This window comes from Apodemus sylvaticus, chromosome 9 (assembly GCF_947179515.1).
Source record: "Apodemus sylvaticus chromosome 9, mApoSyl1.1, whole genome shotgun sequence".
NCBI classification, from domain to species: Eukaryota; Metazoa; Chordata; class Mammalia; order Rodentia; family Muridae; genus Apodemus; species Apodemus sylvaticus.
Genome location: NC_067480.1, coordinates 90,060,581 through 90,065,884, shown reverse-complemented (window position 1 = coordinate 90,065,884; position 5,304 = coordinate 90,060,581).

Genomic DNA, 5,304 nt, shown 5'->3' with positions numbered 1-5,304 from the left:
TCATTCTGTCCACTATCTCTCCCTTATCTTCATGCATGTTGCTGTGTGCTCTTCCAGCTATGTTTCTAGGGATTGGCTCAAGGGATCACTGGGAAACGTGTGAAAAATGATACTTGTACTCTGTGCCTTGCAATGTGGTCTTTATGCAAAAAGAAAAGTTACAGTCTTTTCGATGGCTCACATGGTCCTGCATGTTCTCCACCGTGCTCCTCTGTCTCCTGAGTATGCCCCTTTGTTTTATTTTATTTTAATTTTTTAGATTATGATAAAATTACAAAATTTCCCTCTCTGCTTTGTTCCCTCTAAACCCCCATATAACCCTCCATATAACCCTTCTTGTTCTCCTTAAAAAATACATGGCCTCTTCTTTCACTAATTTTATTATATGTACCCACACAAACACACACACATATGCACACACAAATATGCATACATATGCACACACACATGCACACATGCATGCACGCACGCACACAGGTATATCCTAAATATAACCTGTTCAGGCCATATAATGGTACTTGAATGCCTGTCTTTCTTCCTCTGCTTACATTCCTCAATACACTTGACTAGACTCCTTAGGTTTTGTTGTTTTCCTTGTTTCTGTTTGCTTTGTTTCTTTTTGCTTTTCCTGGCAGAGTTTTTTCCTCTTGGTTTTTCACTTACTGTTTCCTCTGCCTGAAATGTTTCCCATAGACACTCATATGCCAGACACCTTTACTTCCTTTCCAATTCATTCATTTGCCACTTCCATGAGATGCCGTCCGAGAATGCTATTAAAAATTGTCACAAATATTCACCGGCTTATCATTATAATCCGTCGGAACAACCTTAGAGTTAGTCCCTAGTGATCTTTACTCCACATTAATCAAAGCGTGTGTGATCCTTTTACTGCATCGGACTGGTTTCCAACTAACTGAACATAGTGAAGTTGCCACCTCTGTAAATGGGTTATATAAGAATTTAATGTGTCTTGCTAGTAGCCTCTTTTGACTTTTCAGCCTTTGTACTTTGATGAAACCAGTATCCACGTGAGGGGATCTATGTGACAAGGAACCAGGGGCCTTTGGCAACAACATGGTGGTAAACAAGTTTCCCTATTCTACCAAATTGCAAGAAACTGCATACTGTAAATAGTGGCTGAGAGAATTCCCTCATGAACTCTTCAGGAGTAACTTTTGGGTTAAGACCACTAACTCAGGATCAGCAAGTTGTAGTCCTGTGAAAAACCAAAGCAGCTGAGAAGAATCCAGTCAGGCTGTGCCTGAGTTATTGATTTGACTGAAACTGAATTTAAAAAACATGGGAAAATTTTGTTATTTGTAGGTAACCAATATCTCCTTTGTATCTTTAATTAAGAGATTATAAACTTTAAGGGGAGGGGAGGAGAAGTTCTTTTCTCATTACAACTATGTCCTGGTTATCTTGAGAAGTGCTGGGAACTTATATTTGCTGGGCGAGTGAACTGTGCACTTAAGGACTGATAACCTCTTTATCTAGCAGTATTGTAGCTATTAATACACAGTAACATGTTATAGTCCACTACAACAATATGCCAGTACATCTTTTTCTATAAAGAGCATTGGTGATTTTTACGTGATTGTCTAAAGGCAAGTGTGATAACTCCATAACGCTGTCCAGTTATCCACATTTGTGTCAGGTCCCTTCATGTTCATCAATAGACACTTAATAATTTACTTTCCAAATCAGATGTAGGAAAGTGAAAAACATTACAAGATGCTTTCCTATTAATATTTGTGTTTAATCTCCAGTGACTCAGCTTAGTAACGACACCTTATTTGATAACAGGGAACAAGAGAGTTGAGATCAATAATTAAAATTGCCCTTACTCCTTGACTTTCTATCCATCTTTATATCTAAATTCAGAACAGCTAGCTCTGGCCTAAAGTCCCAGCCGAGGGCCAGATTTTGCAGTAGCAGAAATCCCTCCAGGCTGGAGAGTCAGGGCACTCCCCTGTGGCTTCATGGAGTCTTCTATGAGGCAGGCGTGTGAGCTACAGAATTGAAGCTGCCCATTTGTTGGGCATCCAACACGGGGTTCTATCTTCATTGTTAATGGTGGTTGTGGTCTCTTCTCTTACATCAGGAAATACATTACTTAGACGAACTGGAAGGGATAGTAGATTTAAACGTATGCGTGTAGACGGGAAGACACAGAAATGCGAATGGAGAGGTAGAAAAGCTAGTGATTATGTGGAAGCAAGAGGTGAATTTAAGCTAAGTGATGGGAACCGGAGACATGAGGCGTGGTCGCCCCAAAGCTTTTTATATCCTCATGCCTCTTAGAACACATTCGCTTACTCCAGTCCCCAGATATCTAGCCTAAGCAACTGAAAGAAATCCTTGCTTGGGCTTAGGCTGGGCAGAGGACGCTTGAGGAATCCAAGGGCTATGTTGGTGATAACCTCGCTGACTTCCCTTGTATTAAAAACAAAGTAACATCTGACTTCAGAGCCTAGGCTCCATTACACATAGCTGTTGTTCCCATGCACATAGACCACGTTCCTTCTACTGAGAACAGCCCTGAGGCACAAAGGCAGCAGCCCAAGTAGAACCAAACTGTGTTGAGAATCTAGGGGCCAGGGGCCAGTTTGTTATATTATTCAACTAAAAACAAACTTTATTATATGTGGCATTAGATTAGATCCCAATAATTCTTCTTATTAGTAACTGAGTGAGGGTTTCTGGTATTACTAATCCCACCCAGGAATCTTATCGTGAAAGTATATATATATATATATATATATATATATATATATATATATATTGATTGATTGATTTGACCATAGAGTATGTTAGTTATATTGTACAGAAAGTAGTTTGGCAACCATTACCCACTCAGCAGAACCCATGTCAGTAGGATGTGTGAGATGCCATTGGCAGCTGGTGCGTTTATCTGTGACAATATGAAAGCCTTCCTCAGGGCTCCTTAGAAACATCTAGTTATGTAGGAGGCATTGTGGGGGAGCTAAAGTTCTGCTGACCGTGTAGTTAGGAGCAAGTGTTAGTGACACGGGGTACTAAGATCACATTTGCCACTGCATTCCAATGTCCTGGAGGCCCTGTAGAAACTCAGGTTACATATTAAAACCTTAGCTCTTTGTGAGCGACAACTGGTGGCATTCTTTCTTTTTTTCCTATCAGCTGCCACGAGGCTTACCCCTTAGCTTCCCCTCCACAGAAGTCATGAGCTAGGGTTTCTATGTTGGCCATGACTCTGGGTGAACCAAGTATTTTTTTTAAATTGAAAGTAGATTTTCCCCTTTCATATAATAATATCCTGATTATGACTTTTCCTCCCTCTACTTTTCCCTGTTCCTTCCCATCTCTCCTTGTATCTCTTTCTGCATCTAATTAGAAAAGAACAGGATTCTAAGAGATGATAATAAAACAGGACAGATAAAACAAAAACCATCACACCAAAGTTGGACAAGAGAAACCAACAGAAGGAAAAGAACGTAAGACAAGGCATAAGAATCAGAGACCCACTTGTTCACACAGTTGGGAATCCCATAAAAACAGGAAACTGGAAGCCACAATATACATTTAGAGAGCTCAGTGCAGACTGGTGCAGGCCGTGTGCATGCTGCCTCAGTGTCTGTAAGTTCCTATGAGCTCTGTTCATGTTGATTTAGAAGGCTTTGTTTTCTTGGGGTCCTCCATTTCCCCTGACTCTTCCACTCTTTCTGCCTCCTCTTCCTCTAGGGTGAACCAAGTACTCTTAATCTTTGATTTTCTTCCCCCTCCCAAAGCAACAATCAAGTCTGTCTATTCTTAAGACCATCTGGTGGAGTAGTTGAAACAGACCCCCAGTCTGCTTCAGGATAATCCAAAGGAGGGGAAGGCTGGTCTTCACAATCATGGTAGGAAAATGGCGACTGCAAGGCAGCCTAGCCCCCCACGCCCAGCAGCAAGTGGCTCTCCCTCCCACCTGTCTCCCCCGTTTGGTCCTGACCTTTAAAAGCAAGACTGGAAAACTTTCTAGTTAATGTTTAAGACAAAAACCTGTTCATGGAGAGAAATTTCCTGCAAAGCACAGAAGGCCTTTATGCTGTGATCTGTCCTGTGTTTCTTTTGGCAGAATATGTTAGATGGGTTATCTCAAACATCCCATTTCTCCCAGTGAGAGGGCAGTTCTACTTTCAGCTTCAGGAAACAATGCCATCAGCATTTATATTCTGAAAGAAAGGGTTCAGAGAAGAACTGGGTACTTAAAGCTAGGGAACCCAGACAGTGGTGTGGTACATAGGCTTTTTTATTTTATTTATTTATTTATTTATTTTTAAAAAAAACATGAACCAGCTACAAGGCTGGCCTTGAAGTGGATCCTCAGAACCTGTGGATGTTCACAATGGACTCCATCACTGTGGTTTTGGAGGCACACTCCCTGCCTGACCGTTTGTGATAAGGCAATCATTAACTAGTAGGAACCTCACTGTGGGAATGTTTTAGAATTTTGGTTAAGTGTGGGATTAACAAGAGCACCGAGAGAGCCAAGTGAACATTAATTTTCCTGCCTATGTTCTGGGGAAGAAGCAGCGAGGAGGGGTTGGGAAAGGAGGAAAATATGTAAGGGGTGCTCCCCCCCCCTCCCCGCCCCCGACTGTTTTTCTCAGCATAGAGCTGAGCCTTCTAGTACATCTTCCTTTTCCCAGTCTGCTAGGTGTCTGGAGGGAGTCTCTTGTAGGCTAATAAATAGCAGAGCATGACAAGGCTTTACCGTATAGGTGGACAAATGAATGGTTCTAGAGGATTGTTACCTATAGGTTATGTTCTTTTATAAACACTGGAGAGTAACTGCCTAGGATCTAATTGTGTCTCAAAGATGATGGAAAAAATAGACTATTTTTTATTACTAATGTAACCTACATGATTAGAGGAGTGATTGTTTAATTAATGACTCTGCTGTCATGACAGATGTCTAACACTGAGATGCCTGGGTGCTCTGGGCAGTGGTTACATAGCCAATAGACTTTAGATCTCTCTCTTCTTCAGTGACATTTAACTTTATAAAACAAAAGGATGTTGCCTTGGTATTCAAGCTGCAGTTTATCCTCATTCTCCATTGCTGCCTCTTATCCCTGTCTGTCTGTTCCTGTTATAACTGGAGAATTCACAGCAAAAAGACCTCAAGTAAATTTGAGAAGCTCCATTTCCAATCGATACCATTACTTCTTCCTGCCTTAGGGTAGCTTTTCCTGTTCCATACATACACCCCTCCAACATATGTCGCCTCCACAGTTCTAAATCAAGAAAATGAGATATTACTTTATCATGTATCTAAAT